Source organism: Camponotus vicinus, unplaced genomic scaffold (genome assembly GCF_025532165.1).
Source record: "Camponotus vicinus isolate PSW18456_S1 unplaced genomic scaffold, iyCamVici1.0 SCAF_8, whole genome shotgun sequence".
NCBI lineage: Eukaryota > Metazoa > Arthropoda > Insecta > Hymenoptera > Formicidae > Camponotus > Camponotus vicinus.
Window position 1 is genome coordinate 3,416,897 of NW_028141980.1, and position 22,837 is coordinate 3,439,733.

General features: G+C 36.9%; 1 pseudogene across 1 annotated transcript; it reads right to left on the minus strand.

Annotated features, from left to right (window-relative positions):
* Positions 1-15,307: 15,307 nt before the first annotated feature.
* LOC145976294 (uncharacterized) lies at positions 15,308-19,330 on the minus strand (annotated as a pseudogene). The gene is made up of 9 exons (XR_014440227.1): positions 19,099-19,330; positions 18,905-19,016; positions 18,722-18,825; positions 18,039-18,341; positions 17,859-17,967; positions 17,474-17,793; positions 17,332-17,385; positions 17,070-17,241; positions 15,308-15,365 (listed from the first exon to the last, which is right to left on the minus strand). The product of XR_014440227.1 is annotated as an uncharacterized LOC145976294 (transcript).
* Between the last annotated feature and the right edge of the window lie 3,507 nt (positions 19,331-22,837).

A 22,837-nucleotide genomic window follows, 5' to 3' on the forward strand; every position in this document is an offset into this window, starting at 1 on the left:
CTTGCTGTAAAAATATAATAAAATATATATATATGTCAAAAATATAAATAATTAGTAATTATGCTAAAAGAATGATAAATTTTATTTCATGCTTATTGTATTTATTTTTACCTTTTTTAAATTTTCTCCTTTTTCCTTGAGAAGTCTGTTCAATAAAACAAACGGTAATTTTATATAAACGTTTATTGACGGTAATTTTGTATAAACGTCTGTTTTTTCCGCAAAAGTTATAAGTATCAGAAAATTTCAATACTCTAAAAAAATAAAAATTAATATTATAATTGTGATTTTATACAGCCACAAAAGAAAGAAAATCGTAAGAAAAATATAAATTAATAGATTTTTAAAATATCAATAAATACTGTTGTGCCGGGAGCGGCACGGGATGTGGGGTGCAGTTGGGAGATATAAAAATATCTCAGGTCGCCGAAGGATCAGGAGCCGGGGGTTCGGCTGTTTTCAATAATTTAATATATCTGTTTTAATTTTACCTTGTATTTTAATCTTCGGAATATACATCAATTCGTACAGAAGTCTTTCTTATTTCTACTGATTTAGTTGAGTCTTTCCGCCTTGTCCTTCGTCTTCGATAATAACCTTTAAAATAGTTTTCTTATAACACGTGATCGATTCGCACTTAATACTGGTTACACTTGCTTTACGACTGTTCGCTGTGCTCCTCCGGTGGTTCGTATTTAAACCCTTGTTTGAGGAGGTTTTTTGAGAGGGGGACCGCTTAGTGGCCACACGGGGACCGGAAATAAGTTAGCGCTGGAAGTGCATATTTTTTAATAGACTATAGCTCAAACGATTGCTCCTTAATTGCTCCGTCCGAATCTACAATTGCTCCCCTTATAAAATTAATAGTTATTTTAATATTTGCAAAAAACGTAAAATTGAACATTTTTACTGAAAAACATATTTCTAATGGTTTTCGGCAATTATATCCGGTATAAAACGATTGCTCCCTAATTGCTCCCTATTACTCCATAATTAGTTTAACGATTATTGCATTATTTTATCGAAAATTAATAAATAAATCATTTCACAAATGACGACGACGCCACCTGTCGGCCACTTATCGGAACTAAACGTTTTAATAGTTTTCGACAATGATATCCAACATAAAACAATTGCTCCTTAATTGGTTCGCATTGCTCCATCGTTATAATTAATAATTATTGCATTCTTTTATCGAAAATTAACAAATTAATCACTTCACATGTGACGACGACGCCACCTATCGGCCTAACGGAATTAAATATTTTAATAATTTTCGGCAATTATATCCAACATAAAACGATTGCTCCTTAATTGCTTTGCATTGCTCCATCGTTATAATTAATAATTATTGCATTTTTTTATCGAAAATTAACAAATTAATCATTTCACTAGTGACGACGTCGCCACCTATCGGCCACTAATCGGAATTAAATATTTTAATAGTTTTTGGCAATTATATCCAACATAAAACGATTGCTCCTTTATTGCTTTAAATTGCTCCATCGTTATAATTAATAATTATTGCATTTTTTATCGAAAATTAACAAATTAATCATTTCACTAGTGACGACGTCGCCACCTATCGGCCACCGAACGGAATTAAATATTTTATAATAGTTTTCAACAATTATATCCAACATACAACGATTACTCCTTAATTGCTTTAATTTGCTCCATCGTTATAATTAATAATTATTGCATTTTTTAATCGAAAATTAACAAATGAATCATTTCATTAGTGACGACGTCGCCACCTATCGGCCACCTATCGGAATAAATGGCTCTACGGCCAGTGGCGCCAATATTCAAACAGTATATCAGCTCTATTGTTTAAAATTATATGCGCGCTCACGCATGCTCAATTATGATATTTTATGTGTATCACAGAACATTAATTAAAATATCTTCACAATATATCCTTTAGCTAGAAGAGTTGTTGCAAAACAGTGTTGCAAATCCACCCATTATATCTTCTTAAAATTTTTCAATATATTTTAGACTGTGGTAGACTATAATAATGATAATGGATAAATGTATAGAATCGTTTTGCAACAACTCTTGAGCTAAAGTATATATCATAAAGATATTTTAATTAATGTTCTGTAATACACATAAAATATCAATTGAGCATGCGTGAGCGCGCATATAATTTTAAACAACAGAGCTGATATACTGTTTGAATATTGGCGCCATTGGCCGTAGAGCCATTTATTCCGATAGGTGGCTGACAGGTGGCGACGTCGTCACTAGTGAAATGATTCATTTGTTAATTTTCGATTAAAAAATGCAATAATTATTAATTATAACGATGGAGCAATGCAAAGCAATTAAGGAGCAATCGTTTTATGTTGGATATAATTGCCGAAAATTATTAAAATATTTAATTCCGTTAGGTAGCCGATAGGTGGCGACGTCGTCACTTGTGAAATGATTAATTTGTTAATTTTCGATTCAGAAATGCAATAATTATTAATTATAACGATGGAACAATGTATAGCAATTAAGGAGCAATTGTTTTATGTTGGATATAATTGCCGAAAATTATTAAAATATTTAATTCCGTTAGGTGGCTGATAGGTGGCGTCGTCATCACTTGTTAAGTGATTAATTTGTTAATTTTCGATTAAAAAATGCAATAATTATTAATTATAACGATGGAGCAATGCGAAGCAATTAAGGAGCAATTGTTTTATGTTGGATATCATTGTCGAAAACTATTAAAACGTTTAGTTCCGATAAGTGGCCGACAGGTGGCGTCGTCGTCATTTGTAAAATGATTTATTTATTAATTTTCGATAAAATAATGCAATAATCGTTAAACTAATGATGGAGCAATAGGGAGCAATTAGGGAGCAATCGTTTTATACCGGATATAATTGCCGAAAACCATTGGAAATATGTTTTTCAGTAAAAATGTTCAATTTTACGCTTTTTGCAAATATTAAAAAAACTATTAATTTTAGAATGGGAGCAATTGTAGATTCGGACGGAGCAATTAAGGAGCAATCGTTTGAGCTATAGTTTATTAAAAAATATTCACTTCCAACACTAACTTATTTCCGGTCACACGGGGTCATGGTGCGGTCAAGTTGAAGTGCAAGCGAAGATGATTTGGTGTCGAAATCCTTCGTCGCACTTCCGCGTTTTTTGGCGAATTCGCTGATGGTTCGCTGAGACAGTGACTTTATGCGGTGAATGCTCGATATCGCATTTCGCAATAATATTTTATGTTTAATATTTTAATTATGTACGGGTTATAGTCTGTGAGACTATAACACCCCTCCCCCGTTAAAAAAGAAAAACGGAGGTTGAAACGAGGTTTTTCTATAATTTTTGCAATTTTATATATAATATAATGTCTTTTTCCCGTTTTACAATGTTGATTATAATCGTTTCTTACATCTAGCCTATATTTTTTTTTTTCTAAAACCGTGTGCTTTTACTTCTTTTTAAGATTGGTCTAGGTATTCCGTATGCTTGATATTTGTCTACTATTCTAACAGTTGTTTGTTTAGGTTTATTTTTCCTATTTTGGATAATTATCCATATTATTAATATTATAATAATTATAGTAGTTATTCCGCTGGATGCCATTGGGTAAATAAATTGTTTTTGTTTGAAGAAATTATTTTTGTTATTCTTTAAATCGTTATTTATTTCTTCTAAGTTATTGTTTAAATTTTTTAACTCTAATGGATCATGTATTATGTCTTTAAGTTTGTCGTCATTATCTCTTTTATTTGAAACTGTTATATTAAATTCTGGTAAGAATGTTTTTATAATTGTACTATATGTGCTTGTTTCCGTTTGTATCGTCATGTCTGTAGTTGTCATCTTACAATTGTGTAGAGTAATTCGACCTGATTTCTTAATTATCCTCTTGTGTTCAGGATACGTATTACATGTTATCGTAATTTGCTGCTCGGAGGCGGTTGAATATAACCAGGAGTGTGGCTGTCGTAATGTGATCCATATTGTGCGGGTCGCTATCATATGGCCTATGTTACAATTTTCATGGTACTTTTGTCTTTGTGTATATATTTTGATTTCGCACGATGTATTTTCGCTTACATGATAGATCGGCTGATTTTTTTCGCATAGTTATATGTTATTATTATTAATATATTCGTCTAAATCTTGTTTTGTTAAAATCAAGTATATACGTGTTTCTTTATTTGTAGCTATTAGTTTGTTCGTTATTTCTGTGTACATAAATTTATTTTCATAATTAAGTGTTGGTAACGGAATTACATTTAAAACGTCAAACATTGGTTGCGTAATTATTGGGAACTTTAAGATCGTGTATATATTTGTTTTATCGCTGTACGCGCTTACTTTTATATAACTCTCGATCGTTAGCCATTCGTCAATTTTTATGTCGAATGGAAAATAGCTACCTCGTGGTAATTGTAATACCGCTTCTTTTAAATGAAACATAATTTCGTTTATCGGCGTTAACAGGGGATGCATTATGCTTTTCTGAACATGCGCCAGATATTCTAAAATGTCTTTCGCATCTCTCACTAAATCTGTTATCATTGCTATAATAACAGTAAAGTGTTCGTCGATCCCTTCGCGTGTAGTGTATTCCCGAATATAATGATTTATTAATTTACCGTTGTAATCTATGTTTTCTAGTTTGTTTAAGTGAATTATGGTAGTATTTAAAACTTTGATTTGGTTTTTTGCGGCGTGTTCTAATACTTGTTGGTTGTTCTGTAATAATTGTATCTGTTCGTTTTATTAAATGTCTGTCGTTTGCGTGCATGATTCCAAATAAGGATTTTGTTATTGAACCTATTCCGTCGATGAGGCCTCTTCGTCTGTTTGTTGGCGTCTTATATAAGGTGTTTATTAATGTTATTATTTTGGCTAACGTATTAGAATCATTATTGATAATGTGTTTTAAATTATCACATGTTCGTTTGATATTAGTTTTGGTTCTTATGCTATCACACATTTCGTTTGTTTGTTCTATATATTTATTTATTTGTCAAGTCCTATCATTTAGTTCTGTTATATCTAATTTGATAACAAGTTTCCATATCTTCTGGATTTGATGTAGGTGTCCAACCTTCTCGTAATAAATTCCTGGAGTGTGATCAAATTCTGTCACTTCAAACGGAAGACGGGTTTCGTCTTGCTTGGCGAGAACGGGGTTGATCCCTAGTGTTAGTGTTCTGTAATAATATATATTAAGTATTATATTATGCACTCTGCGAGTGTCATATTCTTTTGTTTCTTGCTATTCTTATCTGTGTGAGATTGGTTTTAATTTTCCTTGACTAGCTTTGCTATACTTTATATTCTTTTGCGAGCTTCAGTCTCTCGCTGTCTTCTTGACGAGAAGTTTGTCTTTTGCGTGATGTCTAACGTTAATGCATTTGTGCATCACGAGTGCGTCGTGGTGTCTTCACGACCGCGCGAACGGGCACCTATCTGTGGAGATAATTTGCCCTCAGACCCACTTTTTAGGGCTTTTTCGCGAGTTTACGGCTCGAACGAGCCGTACGGGTTAACCATGCACGTGAATGTGCTTACGGGGGAACGCGTGGTGCAACGAGTGATGCCTACGTCCCCTGAGGAGCTGCCAGGGCTGTGGGCATTTTTAAAGTTAGCCCGACGACTGGATGCTCTTCAAAATTGGACCAGTTCCGGAGCGCCCCTTGCAGCCTCCCCTTCGGTGAGTCTATTTTTAATTTTCTATAAATAGCTTTAATTTGTTTATATGTATGCGCACTGCTTTTCTTCTTCTTTGTATTGTATAATTTACGTCTGAATTCTTTTCTATAATCGTGTATGGTCCTGTCCATAATGATTCGAGCTTTTTCGATCGTCCTCGTCGTAACGTTTCGTCGTGCACTAGCACTTTATCTCCTATTTTAAAATGAGCTTCCTTTGTGTGTTTTTGTCATAGTTCTTTTTAGCTTTTTCTTTTTCCTCTTTAAGATGTTCTTCCGCGAGTTGATTAGTCGCTCTCAATCTTTCTTTTAACTCTTGCGCGTAATCGTCGTAATTATACGTCGGTTTCGGTGATTTTGTCAATGTTGTCGGAATTTCAGCTTGATGTCCGTACACCAATTCGAAGGGTGTATATCCTGTAGCAGTATGCGGTGTTGTATTATAGGTAAACATCGCGAACGGTATCCATTCATTCCAGTCTGTTTGATCTTTGTTTATATAGTGTCGTAGATACTCGGCTAATGTGCGATGCGATCGTTCTAATGCGCCGTTGCTTTCTGGGTGATACGCAGTTGTTTGAATTTTGTTTATTTTTAATAATTTACAAGTATTTTTAAATATCTCGCTCATAAAATTAGTTCCTTGATCCGTTTGAATTTTTCCGGTATTCCGTATTCAAGTATTATTTTTGTAACAAATTCTTTACTAATTGTATTCGCTTCTTGATTCGGAATCGGTATTGCCTTGCTAAATTTTGTTAGATTATCTTGAAAGGTTAATAAATATTTATTTCCGTTAGTCGTAATTGTTAGCGGTCCGACTATATCTAATGCGCATTTTTCAAATGATTTATTGAGCGTATCCGTAATTATTAACGGCATTTTATTTTTCCGTGATAATTTGTTTTTCTGGCAAGATTCGCATTTTGCTATATATTGTTCGACATCTTTTGTTAGACCTTTCCAATTATGTTGAAGTCGAATTCTTTTTATTGTTCGTTCGATCTCTTGATGCCCCCCTATAGGTGCATCATGATATTCGGCTAGAATTTGTTTTTTCTCTGTTTCCGAATATATCTTTATGTTATCTGTGTTGGTTTCTTCTTCTTCTTCTTCTTTTTCTATTAATAAAATGTCTTGGTCATCTTTTTCTGTGGATGGTCCCGGTATCGCGTTGCGACTTAAGGCGTCGGCATTCGCGTAATTTCATAATCATACTCTTCGAGTTTCAATCTCCATCGGATTAATCTCGATCCGGGGTCATTTACATTAAATAACATATTAACGGTTTGTGGTCAGTTATTATTTTGAATTTTGTTCCGTAAACATACGGTCTGAAATGTTTTACTGCCCAAACGATAGCTAATAATTCCTTTTCGGTTGTATTATAGTTTTGCTCCGCTTTTGTCAGTACTCTGCTGGCGTAAGCAATCGGTCGGTCGTTGCCTACCTTTCCCTGTGATAACACTGCTCCGATCGCATAGTCGGAAGCATCAGTGGTCACAATAAATTCTTCTGTGAAGTCGGGATATTTTAACACTGGTGCAGTCATTAATTTTTCCTTTAGTCTTTCGAATGCCGCTTGCTGCTCCGTTGTCCATTCGAATTTTTCTGTTTTCTTGGTTAACTTTGTGAGCGGCTTAGCGATTCGCGAGAAATTCTCTATAAATTTCCTATAGTATCCCGCTATAGTATCCCCTATAAAGGATTGAACATCCTTGACCTTTTTGGGATCGGAAATTCTTTTATTGCGGTTAATTTTGACGGATCGGGTGATATTCCATTTTCTGAAATTATATGTCCCAGATAAATCACTTCTTTGCGCAAAAATTCGCATTTATCGGGTTGCAACTTTAAATTAGATTTTCGTAATTTTTGTAACTTCTTTAAGTTGTTCATTATGTTCTTGTAAACTTGATCCGTATATCATAATATCGTCGAGATATACCAGGCATCTGAGTCCTTGTATTCCTGTTAAGACGGAATTCATTAATCTTTGAAATGTTGCTGGCGCATTCTTTAGTCCGAACTGCATTCGATTAAATTCGTAATGACCGTAAGGAGTTGAAAAAGCTGTTTTATTTTTATCCCGTTCAGCCATTGGGATCTGATAATATCCTGACGCTAAATCTAATGTAGTGAAATATTTTGCATTTCCTAGCTGGTCTAGAATATCAGTTATGTTAGGCAGAGGAAATGAATCTCCTATTGTTAATTCATTTAGCTTCCGAAAATCTATCACTACTCGGAGCTTCGGTTTTCCTGATGCGTCTGTTTTTTTCGGTACCACTAGCAGTGGTGCATTCCATTGACTTGTGCTAGTCCGAATGATTTCATCTTTTAGCATTTCATTTATTTGTCGATTGACTTCCGTTTTATGTTTCTCTGGCAAGCGATATGGTCTCACGTTCACCGGCGCGGTGTCGGCACGTGTGTTTATTTCATGCTCCACCGTCGCAGTGCATGTCAGTGGTTCTCCCTCTAAGTGGAATATGTCACTATAATCTTCGCAGAGTTTTAAGAGTGTCTGCTTCTCTTCTGCGTTTAAATGTTGCGTTCGTAGTAATTGTCAGATTTGTTGTTTACGAGGAATGGTATTTTTAATTTTCCTCCCTGTTTCTATTATGTTTATTTCCTTCGTGTTTCTCTCCATGTCCTCCAGGGTGACTATTGGAGTGGGCATTTCAATCACATTATCTGTTGTATTTATTATGCTCACAGGGCATGAAAAGTCTTTTGTTTCTACCAGACAGCTTCCAATAAAAACTCCTGGTACTGTTTCTTCAGTTCGGACTGTCCCTATCTGATTGTGGTTGGTTGCGACTCGTATAATTGTTTCGCTACGTGGCTTCAAAGTAATTTTATTACATGGATGTAATTTTAATATGCTATCCTTTATCGTTATTTGACTTTTCTCGTAGTCACATTTTGCCGTTTGCTTTCTAAGAAAATCTAATCCTAGGATTCCTTCGTGCTCTACCGCTACATCGTCTTTTATTATGTAAAAGGAGTGTTTAATTTTATGTTTATTAATTTTAATTGTAGTGTACATTTTCCCGAGTGTATATACTTTATGTCCGCTTATTCCGGTAAGTGCAATTTTCTCCTCGTAGATCAGTGCGGTATCTATTAGATTTTTTAATTTGATTAAAGAAATTGTCGATCCGGAATCATATAACATATTGAGTTTTCCGTTTTTTACTTCGCGAATTGGTAGTGTTATTTGCAGCAGTTCGTCTTTGGTCGGTGCAGGCAGATTTTTAATATGCGTTACCCGATATTCTAAGGCAGGTCGCGGTTGCTTCTTTCTTGCTTCCCCCTGCTCTTCTTCGCTATTGCTGGCAGAGTCAGTGCTCTTTTTCCGTTGCCTATACGGAGCCTTTTGCTCACGCTTGTCTTCTTAGCGATTAGTTTTATTAAACGGGTTAGGATTGTTATTATTATTATTGTTATTTATTTTGGAACGTCCATTCAAATTCCAACACTCTTCATGGGTGTGTCCGGTCTTTTTGCAATATTTACAAAATTTACTTAAAGTATTTACTCGCGGATTTCCTCCCGATTTTGGTAACGTAAATTTGCTACTTCTGCAATCACGTCCATAATGCCCAGATTTTCCGCATTTATAACATTGGATAACTGTATCGCGATTAAGTCGCGTGTGTTTTATGTCGTTTTTGTTTTTGTTAGGGAAGCCGTATGCTCGGGTTACTGTCGATCCGATCAGCTTTTCTTCCGCGCTCGCGCCGTTTATCGCTTCTTGGAGCGTGGTGTATCTTTGTGAACGCACGAAAATTTTTAATTCATCTCGCAATCCGATTTGATAATTTATTAATGCTTGTTTTTTAATTGTTTCCTGAATCGCCTTTTTGAAGGAAAAAGGGCGTTCTTCTCCTTCCACCATGAATTCATATAGTTTCATGGCTAATATATCGACGCGTTGCCCGAAAGCGTAAGCAGTTTCACTCGATTTCTGCTTTAAAGAATTAAATTCTATCTCTAAATGTGTCGTGCTCTGTTTTGTCTGATAGTAAGTTTGAAGTTGTTGCTTCAGTTCTTCGAACGTTTGTATGTCTCGAATTCTTGCATAGCTTTGCCTTTTAATTTGGTATATAGAATTGCTTGCATTAATGATTCTTCGTCTGCGGGATTTATATTTTGTACCGCGTATGTACAAGCATTTAAGAATTCTTGTAATTTATGTCGCGATGTTCCATCGAATTCTGGAATCATTGTTCGCGCTTCTTTCAACGGTAAATAGTGCGGAGCGGTGCTACGCCTGTCTTATATCTCGTTCGGTGCGACCGTACGTTATGTCGAGGGGAACGTCATCTGGATTTGCTCGTGTTTCATTAAAATTTCCTCGATTAGTACGCATGTTGTGCATTTGTTCGCGTAAATTTCTCATCTCTTCTTGCATTTCGCGGAAACTATGTACGAGTTTGGTTAACAAGATATTACTCATGTCTTCGGCCGGGTGATCTGCGTCTTCGTAATTCGCGGCAGCCTCTTGTCCGGCTTGTGTACGTAAGCGTTCGATTTCTCTATCGACGGCTTCGGGTTGGATATTATCCATATTTCTTTCCGGATTTGGCTCGAAAATACTAAGATCGATGGATAATGGCGAATAAGTTCTTCTAAAACTGACTCGAATAACGCTTCGTTCGTTTCGTTCGAAATTATCGTTATTGTCTAGTTCGCGCGCTTTGGACGATTCAGAACTCGAATAGCAATCTTCTAAATTTTTTCGTACGTTATTTCGGATGTCGCGAGCAGCTTCTTCCGCTACTTGTATCGGTGTTACAAGTCCTAATCTATTTGCCAATCGTGCAGGCTCGCTCAAAAATCGCGGGCTTTGGAATCTAACTCGCTTTAATTGTTCCGACATTTAATTATAAATTTGCGACTTACATTAGTAGTACGATGGTTCGCGTATTGGGTCGCTCGATTGTTGACGCTGCGTGTTGATATGTTGGGCCGTTGTCCCACGTTGTGACGCGTTGTCCGTCAGCGATGCGTTGCCTCTGCGAAGGTTGTGGGTCGGTGCTGGTCCTTGAGCGCTGGTGTCCCCTTTCGGCTTTCAGCTGCTTGACCGTGATCCCTTATCTGCTTTCCGTCGTCCGTATGTGTTGCGTGTTCGGTGGCTTGTTTTAGTCAATCCGCTTTAATGTATTTGGTTTCCTAGGCTTTCTTTTGATGTATTTTTTTTAATTTGTATTTTTCTTTTCTGTTCCAGCCGTTAGGTTTGAATTCGGCGATTCTTCCGGCGTGCATCCCACCGCTGCAACCAAAATGTTGTGCCGGGACCGGCACGGGATGTGGGGTGCAGTCGGGAGATATAAAAATATCTCAGGTCGCCGAAGGATCAGGAGCCGGGGGTTCGACTGTTTTTAATAATTTAATATATCTTCTGTTTTAATTTTACCTTGTATTTTAATCTTCGGAATATACATCAATTCGTACAGAAGCCTTTCTTATTTCTACTGATTTAGTTGAGTCTTTCCGCCTTGTCCTTCGTCTTCGATAATAACCTTTAAAATAGTTTTCTTATAACACGTGATCGGTTCGCACTTAATACTGGTTACACTTGCTTTATGACTGTTCGCTGTGCTCTTCCGGTGGTTCGTATTTAAACCCTTGTTTGAGGAGGTTTTTTGAGAGGGGGACCGCTTAGTAACATGGTCACACGGGATCATGGTGCGGTCAAGTTAAAGTGCAAGCGAAGATGATTTGGTGTCGAAATCCTTCGTTGCACTTCCGCGTTTTTTGGCGAATTCGCTGGTGGTTCGCTGAGACAGTGACTTTATGAGGTGAATGCTCGATATCGCATTTAGCAATAATATTTTATGCTAACGTTTAATATTTTAATTATGTACGGGTTATAGTCTGTGAGACTATAACAATACTTACAAGAGCACACGCACCGATTTAGTACACCATTAAACGATGTCACGTATTAAGTTAACACTCGCAAAACAACAACCTTTTATACTATCTCGCTCCAACAGATTTAGATATATTTATATGATTTTTGTCAGATATATTTATAGGATATATTATTTTTGTGTCTTAATATTTATTATATATCCAACTGTTTAGGGTTAAATATCTAACATGATAAAAACTTCCGATAATTATATAAAACGTCTTTCAAATGTATCTATTAATTATCTTCTATTACGGAAAAACAGGATGTATTGTGCGAAAAATCGAGTGCATGGACGGACACGACTAGCGTATTACAGAGAGGTTTATAATTAATTCTGGAAAATGATTTTTCGAAACATAACTTAATCATATATGGTTGGATTCGTAAAAAAATAACCTTTTACTTGATAATAAAGAAATTTCAAAATTAAAAAAAATATATATTTAGTGGTGGAGGTATTTTGAAAAATTAAAAAGGAAAAATTTTTTTATTATTGTAAAGTGCTCTTGAAGCCGTTTAACTTTTAATTTGAAAATTTTTTTCTATCTCATAGTTTCTGAAATATTCATTTCGAAAGAAAAAAGCCGATTTTTTTTAAAGGGGTGTTTTACCCTCTAGACACGCGTGTGGGCACGTATAAAAAAATACGTATCCCTTATTTTTGTCAATAGATTGATACAAGATAACTTTTGTTACAATGATTGAAGAATAATGGTTGAGAACTGAGATAATAATTGAATTTGAATGTTCGATTGAATAATGATCGAATATGAATGACTGAATAATAATGACGTAGTACTGTCGTAATAATAATGTTACGTCCGGCGAATTCCACGATTCTTTTCTTTCCTCGAAATTATATAATAAATATTAGTAGGACCAATTTTTACTCATAGATATCGGGGACAGAGAATAATAAATAAAATTTGACATTACGCGGACGGCCAGTCACTGTCAACTTAAAATCTTCTCTATAAAATCAAATAATCGAATATTATAGTATAGCTTATAGTTGGTGCGTCCGGTGAAACATAAGACCACCTGCGCTCAAGGAAGCAAAGCAATCCTTATCAGCAATAAGCATACGTAACTCTGTCTCTCGAAATAAAAAGTAATAAATAAAAGTCATTCGAAGGATGATCAGTAGCTATAACCTAAGATTTTTTTAAATAAAATTGTACTTACAGCTGTCACGTAAAAATCCAAGTGCTTCGCATGTTTATAATGGTCCATATAAAGCTTTTCTATTTGACAATTTAGACAAAAAACATACTGGATCTTGGAAAAATTATCAAAAAGAAAACTAAACAATCTTTGAAACGACACATACATTTGACTCATGAGCAAATTCTCATAAACAATAAATTAGTCATCCTACTTCCACTCTCTACTGGATAGAGCTAAGTCTCAACCCAAAAGGTTTAACCAATTAAAAATCCTAGAAAACTCCCCTCTTTCAGAAGGTTAACCTCCTTGCCCTTGAGAAGGGAATAATTGAAATTATGTCATTCGTTAAAAAGATCCCCACCATCCAGTAAAGAGGAGGAGCAATGACTTTTAAAAAATGCGAGCACGAGGCGCGAGGATCAGTTTTTTCACCATTCTTTTCAGCAGTTTTTCTGCAGTTTTTCTCAGTCTTTTGACAATTCTTTAGCAGTTCTTATTTACTCGATTTAACCATTTAACAGTTCTTACAATTTTCACAATTATCAGACGACTTTCAATTCCGGGTAACAGTCACTAGTAGATTTTAAAAATCAATCCAAGTGACAGTGAGCTACTGACTCTCCTGCCGACCTCAAAACCCAGGGCATCCACAAGCAGGAAGAGAGCCCCGTTCCACGGACTTGACTTTGTACAAACTTTTGCAACGCACTCTATAAATAGTAAGTTAAATCAGTCTCGGCTTTTTACAATCTATTCATTCATTACATTGAAACTTACATTTAAATTTGCAAGGATAAAAGAACTTATTCCTATAACCTAAGGATCGTTTCTTGACAATAATAACAGCGATAGTAGAAACAATAAATCGCGTTTATCATTTATCAGTGCCGCGATACAATAGTCAGCGTGCGGCACTACGGTATCGGAATCGTCGGAGATGGGCTCTTCGAAAACTATTAACACAACGAACTGCCACCCTCGATCTTCTTGACGACGAATTAGACCTTAATAATTTAGAAGCTAATAGTTTTAATGATAACACTTTAAACAATAACCAGTTAACTAAGCATAAGCTAAGCTCCGTAGAAAATATTGATAATGAGAACCCCTCCCAAGACACACGCTATCTAACTATTTCTCCTATTCTCAGCCCCAGTTATTCACTTGTTTCCTCTCCGAACACCTTGTTCACCTACTCCTGTTCACCTACTCCCCCACAGTCTCCAGTTCAAGAACCTATCCCTCTTCCCCAATCATTCACTCCCCAACTCCCACCTTCTCCTATTCCAATAATTACTCTTGATTCCGATTCTCCCTCTCCCTCTCCTATACCAATAATTACCCTCGATTCCGACTCTCTCTCTGCTTCTCCCACATCATCCGAAATCAACGAAGCCCTTGAAGAATTTGTTAGAGACCTCCCCGACCTTGAGGAGGAATCCCATTACCTTAAATATCACGTAGACCCTGAATAATTGACCAATTAATCTCGAAAATCCTGCTAACCCCTATGTGTTAAATTATTTTCTATCCTCATTTCATTCTTCCATTGCTTAATTCAAAAATCTCTGATACACAGATACAGTTTATATACATGTAATTAAGAAATGATTTCAAGCCTCATAACTTGGAAAGCACTTAATGAAAACTAACTTAATTATAGTGTTTTGGAAAGCCCTCGAGATAAGCTACAAGAATATGCAATAAAAAATTGGTGTTTCCATTTACAGAATTCAAGGTGACCTTTACGTGACCTTGACAACACTCTTCAAGGTCATACTGATATAGCCATGTAATGCGTTACTTGAAACCTTATAACTTTTGTCTGAAATATTTTTGTCTGCCGCGCTCAGTTTTTGAGATATTCGGCTGATACGGGTGGTCTGCGACACCCTGTATACATACATACATACATACATATATATATATATATATATATATATATATATTTATATGTATGTATGTATATGTTGTGACGTTTTTCACAAATGATAATTTTTATATACAGTTCCTCCTTGAGGTGTTAGAGAGGAGGATGCTAAAGGGGGAGCGAAAACGTCGTCAAGAACACAAGGATAGAGATACTCGCGCTTGGAGGAACTAAGATGGAGGGTATTCTCGCGCGAGCCGCGGCGAAGCGAAGGCCGTCTCGAGATCTCAAAGTTGGGCGCCAGATAATGGAGAGCGATGTTTAAAAAAAGCATCGATTCAGAAATAATCGATACAAAATAAAATCGATGTTTGGAAATCGATGTTTTACCGAATACATCGATATTAATCGATTCTTTTTTTATTGGAATAAAACGCGCCTGATTTCAATAGCTGCGGCTAAAAGGGGAAAGAAACCGTCAAAAAGCTAATAAAAAGCGATTAAAATGTTGACAAACAAAAACGTACTAAAATAAACAAAACTTATTTCAAACTAGTATGCATATCTTAAATAGTATTCTTTTTATTCATAGTCATGTACAAAATTGAGCATAAGATGTTGATGTTTCTGGTGATGATTTGAGTGTTGTATGATGGATTACAATTCCAACTTCGTTTTTGTAATTCCAAAGTTGTATCTGCCTGCAAATATATACCTACACAAAGAAAACATTAATAAATTTTATGTTCATAAAAATAAGTTTTGTTAACAATGTTTATAAGATAAAAAATAGTGTAATGGAAGTAAACACAGAAGCTTTTTAGAAGCAGGTTATAATTTTTAAAAACTCAAGAAATTTGGTGTTATATATCACGTTATATTATTAAAATTCTTGTACATATCAATTTTTATGTACAGTAAGAACATTCATGCTTCTTAAAATAATAGCTTAAATAATAAGATCACAGTAAATACAGGTGCACAAGTTATCACATGAAGGAACTTAGTTATAAACGCCGTTTATGAAATATGCCAATATTCTTTGTTGAGGGAACTAAGAAATACCAACATATTGAGTCTGTCTCCCGTAAGTCGACTACGACGTTCAGCCTTAATCGCGTCGGCTTTTGAAAACAATCTCTCTGACGGAACGGATGTAGCAACAATGCTTAAATATTTTAGAGCGCATGAGTGTAGTGTCGGATATGCAACTTTCAACTTGTCCCAGTACTCGATAGGGTTTTCGGATCGCGAGATAACTGGCTGATTTATATATTGTCTGAGTTCGAGAGTGAGATCGTGGCAATCGGAAGGTACCGTCTGATTCTCGGAGACGAGTTTATCGTGAAAACTCCATACGCTATCGTTTGCTATTTGCGAATTATTTTCATCCTCCATCGCCCGCGTGGGAGGACTTTCGTTTTGATGTAAAGTCGTTTTAATAATCGCATTGATCTTTATGACTGCATTCGCGGCGAGAAGAGGCTTTTGAAAGTGCAGTTTTTTAAACCGCGGGTCAAGAATAGTCGATATCACAAGCAGTTCGCGAGACTCATAATCTTTAAATCGACGATGTGATTCCGTTAAAAGCTTTTCCGCTTTTTCTTGAAACCGTTGTCCTATTTCAGTAGACGGATTGCGTGTCCTGATAGCGATCGTCATGCAGCGAATAATCGGAATTATCAAACTCGATGTGACGTATGTGTCTCCGCTGCACTCAGTTATTACATTTTCTACAGGTTTTAAAACTAATACTATATCCTGCAATAAATCGAGTTCTTCGCGCGTAAGCATTTCTACGGGCCCTTTGCACTTAAGAGAGATCGGGTATACGTATTCGTGGAGTTCCAGAAATCGCTCGATCATAATCAGAGTGGAATTCCACCTCGTAGGAACGTCTTGTTTAAACCACTTCAGAAGTGTTGCTTCCGTTTTTCCGTCTCGTTTTTGCAGAGGCCGCAATTCGTCCGAAACGGCGACACTGCGTTTCGTTAGCGTGACAATGAATTTCACTTTCGCGATTGCTTGTCCGACCCCAGGCGTAGCACTTATTGCATCGGGTACAATATGCGATACGGCGTGAGCAAAACACTCAATGTGTTTGGAAGCACTGAAACAGTCTATTGTTGCTTTTTTAATGTTCGCGCCATTGTCAGTCACGATCGCTGTCACGGTTTCTCGATTGATCTCAAAGAACTGAATTCCCTCCATAAGAATCTCCGAAATGTAATGTGCAGTGTGGCTTTCCTCTAACGGCAATACGCCCAAGCACCCACTTTTCATTTTATTATTATGTAAATAGTGCACCGTTATCCCTAAATACCCACGATTTGAAATATCGAACCAGATATCGCATGTGAGGGTTAGTGTAGTAACTTGAGCAATCTCGCGTTTAAACATGTCATGCAGGTGTTCATACTTATCGTCCATGTAACGAGTGATAGTGCGTCTTGATGGGATCTTGTATCGTGGAGCTATCGTCTTCATGAGAGTGCAGAATCCTTCGTTTTCGACGGTAGAGAGGGGACAGTTGTCGGTAGCGAGCATATACAGTATGGCGTTAGTAATTTTTGTGGACGATGTTCCTCCATCTGGCAATCAAAAATATAAAAATATAGTCAATCACTATAATCATTATGATCTTTCATAACGTTAAATTCAACATATGTATATATCATTACCTGTGAATGAATGGGCTCGTCGAAAGACATCGTCGATTTGTTGATCGCTGTCGACTGACGACCTGAGAAAAATCCAAAATTGATTTTTATTAAAATTATGAACGATTGCAAAATTCGTCCGATCTCGAATGGATTTATGTACTTACCGGTCTTAGAACGTTCCTTTGCATCTCTGTGTCTGCGTTTTGCGAAGGATTATCTTCACTTTCCGATAATCTCTTCCTTTTACTTGTCACGGTGTCTAAATAGGAAACGGTCTCCTTTCCTGTGACAATGGATGTGTTGTTGAATTTTCTTATAGAGTGCTTCCGATTAAGATGCTGCATTAAATTCGTAGTGTTTCAACCGTGTTTGAGAGTCTTCGTACAAATTTGGCATCGAGCAGTCGTTGTGTCTATTTTCGTGAAACTGTCCCAAACATAGCTTTTCAATTTGGAGGTGCGATTCTTAAGCACACCTTCCCTGTGAACAGTATATATTGTTAGGTATGTCGAAGTGTTATGTATCAAATATATATTTTTACTTACGATATCGTGATGCAAGTTGCAGCTTTGATACTGACTGCGGATGTGCTGGTCGACTCAGTAGACGACGGCGTCGAAGATGAAGAAGCTCTCGAACTTTGGGCAAAAAGAGCTATAAGATATAATAATAGATTAATGTAAATAAACAATTATATTCAACTATACATTCATAATACGAATTACCATCTTCCGATGTTCGGGAGGATCCGTGAAGAGATGCAGCTTCGATTCGAAAACGCTCATTGTCAGTCTGCGCGAGTGCGGTCAATTTTTTTATGGCAGTCGCCTTGGTATCGACTCTAGATTTCTTTTTGATATTTAATGGCTTTTCCGAGCAATGTAGTGGCGACGTATCCATTACGGACGATTTTTTAGAACGGATCGGAACGTCAATTAGAGTCAAGGACTGCGACCGCTGTGGTGACCCAACTAAAACTTCCGACTTGGAATCGAAAGTTTGTTTTTGTGTGCTTGAAGGAGGATCCGCTTCTGTACAAAATATATATGCATAACATTATTAATACATTCCCTTAAGCCCGTATCAGACTACGCATTGAAGATTGACGATTGAAGATTAAAGATTGGAATTTAACCAATCAGAACAGAAAGAGCTAAAATTTCTTCGTTCTGATTGGTTAAATTTCAATCTTTAATCTTCAATCTTAATATTTATTGCGTAGTCTGATACGGGCTTTAGTAAGATTAAAGATTGCTTTAGTAAGATTAAAGATTGAAATTTAACCAATCAGAACAAAGAAATTTTAGCTCTTTTTATTCTGATTGGTTAAATTCCAATCTTTAATCTTCAATCGTCAATCTTCAATGCGTAATCTGATACGAGCTATATGAATCTTGAGAATACAAACCATTAACATTGATATCTGGAAGAGCCTCAAGTTCCTCTAAGAGTATCATTTCCTGAGGTATCTGGCTTACCTCCAAATGCAGTAACGACAAGTCGATAGACTCACTGGAAGAGAAACATGAGTAAATATTACGTTATGCAGACAACATTACGATTCTCAGAAAATCGACACAATTACGCGTACAAATTCACGTTGTCCTTTGACCGTGATATGATATTGATGTCTTCATCCGTATTGTTTATCGCGCCCGATGTGATCAGAGCTCGAATATAATTTACTGTGTGTTGATCGTCATCTGTAGAATTATATGCGTATATATTACATTTAAAAAGTACTATTCAAAACATCGATCAATAGTATAATAGTAGTTTACTTACGTATTAATGGTAGATAGTCGGATAAGGAGAGATTGCGAACGCAATACGATTCCTGGTCATTTATACGAAAATAAATGACATACGGACAATTAAACCTAACTTTCTGCTCCTCTAATGAAGTATCCATTCCTTCCTTTATAATAGATAATGCGTAAATGAGAAACACACTGTAAACACTGCCGAAGAGCATTATCCGACAATGCGGAGAGGAAAAAACTCTTTTTCTTTTCCGTTGTGTGTTGTATGAATAATGATGCTTACACTCACTGAACGCAATGAGACGTATCATTGGATATCGCTGAATTGCTCATCTCTCATCGCGTTCAGTGTGAATACACCATAACGTGGCGACATCCATATGTCGTGAAGCGAAGTTAATTAAAAAACATCGATATTATTCTTTAATAATCGATTCTTACTTAATGCATCGATTAGTAAAAACATCGATTTAAAATAATCGATGTAGCAATGAGAAACATCGATTTTCTAAACATCGAATGAACATCGCCCACCACTAGCGCCAGATATGGTCTTTCACGTATCAGTTCGCTAAACGCCAGAATAACGCGAGAAAAAGCTTGCCTGGTTCGCCACGGCCGACTAGCTCACCTAACGGTAGAGGGGCAGGGTCTGTTGAAAAGGATATTGAATTATTTTATGCGAGGCTTTCGGGAATTACGAAAATCGACAGGCACAACGGACTTTAACAATCATGAAACGCGAACACTCAAATAAATTACGCGAGCTTAATATAAAAAAAAATATAACAAATTTATTCAAGAAAAGAAATATAAAAAAATATAAAGCAGAAGAAATAACGAGTTCAAGAAAGAAATAATAATGACAAAAATTAGCAAATTTGAAATAACTAAAAATATAATAGATGTTAACGTAACTTCGACAATTTGAAAGAACGGAACGTATAACAGATAATTCTTCGATAGCGGTGATAACAATAACAATGCGAAATCGAGACCATAAGAAAGTGCTGATATCGGTAGTTCTTATGGCCCGTTTTTATGGCCGGACTTTGCGAGGCCGAACGGCGTTTCAAAAACGTAACGGAAATTTCGACAATCTCATCGACGACTCCTTTTACAGATCTTCTTCCTTTTATTCTTTCACTCGCTCATTTAATCGACAGCAATTTGTTCGTAAAGAGGCTTAATAATTGAGCGAGAGTAATTAAGCAATTTGCGAAGACGGAAAATCTCGCTTGCGCCGAGCACGGTCGATGCGATCGATATTCGATAGCCGTCGGACGCCGCTTACTTTCCTTTCGGCGTAACGCCTTTTTACTCACGCGCAGTTCTCGAATTTCGGCGATTTCTTAATTCGCTGTAATCTATTATGCACCGCGACACACTCACACGTACGACAAATATTTCGCAATAAACGCAAATCATACACGTAACGCGCGCGACAAAGACAGCCCGATATTCGCCACGTCACGATACGCAACGATCATACACTCACATACACGCTAATTAAGACACGAAAATCGCACGAAAATTGATTGCGGGGATGCCTTACGCGGCTTCGACAACTTTTTTCGACAGCACGGATAGCGAACGCATTCCCCGCGATTTACCGCGCACGTGGTCGATATACGAGAGCCGGTCGCTACGCGTTTTACGACACCCCGAATCCCGGAAAGAGACGTACGGTTCCTTATCGACTACGGCCGATGTTACGATCGTCCTTGATGCCTCGGTCGCTTGTCTGCGGTCGCCCGAAATGCACGAAATGCGCGAGCTCGGTACAAAGCCCGAGCGACAGCGAGACACGAAAATGGCGACGGCGACAGAGCGGCCGGTCCGCGGACGGAATCGCGTACGTAGCTTACAATTATGCGATGGGCAACCTCATCGATCCTTGCTCCCGCAGCCAGGGGGATGTTCCTCGGCTCGTCCTCTCGCTTGGACCTCAACGGCGACACACATACGACAACACAGTAAAAGAATACGACTACCCGAGATGAGCGCCCGCACCAGAATGTCTCCCTGAATCTCGCGATCCAGGGTCGATAGCGGCGTCAATCCTGCGCGCAGGGATGCGCGGATTCGCGACCAATAGCGCCGCGACACACGAGGTATTAATGCGCCCCGCGACAACGCCGTATCAGGGGCCGTAACGGCCCCGATAATTTGAAAATGTTAATGTCGGCGACCCTGCTATCAGCGGTCTTCCTGAGGTCGATCTTTCGTCCTCCGTCCTCGGAGGGTAGCGCCGATCCGGCCCGGTGATCCCGGTCCCAGACAACTGTTTCTAGGAGACTTTTCCTCCTTTAATTGAAGGGGGCGAATTCTGCCCGCGATTCTGCGCTGTCCGGATCCTCGGGCGCTATCTTCGCTCTCTACTCGAAGGCTGGGAGCGCCGTGTCGGTGGTCGCAAAAAGATTCCTCTTCGATTTCTTCCGGTTGTTTTCTGGCGGGTTGCCCGACGTACAAAATAATAAAAAAAATACAATTAGAAAATGCGAAATTACAATAATAGCTCGCCTCTCCGGAGGTCACGATACGACTCTCGCTATCTTTTTCTGGCGCGGCCGCTCGGCTCACGCCCCGTCAAGATATTCGGGGTGGATGGACGCGCGTCGGGACGGCAACGTCACAATGTATATGTATGTATATATGTATATATAATTTAAAATTCATTTGAAATTAATAAAAATTAGTTTTTATTTTGTCTATAGAAACGTGAAAAATACGTTTCCTTAACTATGATTTTAAAAGCGTTTCTATAAAAACGTTTCTTATTAATGCTTTACGGTTAAGAAATATTGGATACGTTTAAGAAATGTATATAAAACGAATATTCTCTCTTAACGTATATTCTCTCTTAATTGCTGTGCACATTTTTTTCTGCAAGTCAATTTTTTTGTTTTTAATTATTGTTTGTGTTTTCAGGATCTTGAGACATATTTAAAGAATTATGATCTAAAGTCAGAGGTGGCAATAAATAATTATAAACTGAAAGGGATGTTAAAAAAATGAAACAGATCGATCTTCAATATCAAATGCTATAGTTCACGAGATGTTGAAAGTGCTATAGTTCACGAGATGTTGAAACTGTGTGTAAGTCAATCGCAATAATAATAATTTGGAGAAATGTCAGTGTTAGCTGGTCCAGTACATGTTTCCATATAAGTTAATGTTTATTCTATGTGGAATTGCAGGCCATTCCAGTTTGAATATGTAGAAATTGTCAAAGAGATATGTGCTCTTTTCCCTACTAAAGATCCAGTAAGCTACTTTCAATAAATCTTATTATCGATTATCTAAGCAATTTCAATCTTACTCAAAATTTCTTTCATCCAACAGGCTATTTATTACATTCCTCCTGACACAATGCATAAGAATGCCCAAGGCAAGTTGCCTAATAAAGTAAAAAATATTAAATACAATCTCCAAAAGAAGGACGCAGGAACTTTCCATTGCTCCTCTTCTTCAGTGCAATATGCCTTAGAAGCATTGGGAAAAACAAAGATTACTGACCCAGCTAAGTTAGAAAGTAAGATTTCCTTCTCTGATTATAAAAATAATATCTTAAAAATAATATAAATACATATAATATATAATAAATAAATATAAATAATAATAATAATAATTAATTATAATATAATAATACTATAATTATAAATAATAATCTTCTCTTATCATTTTAGGAAGCATTGATAAAGAAAACCACGCTAAAGACTGCCATCACATGTCTGAGACATAAGAGCCGGGATTCTTGG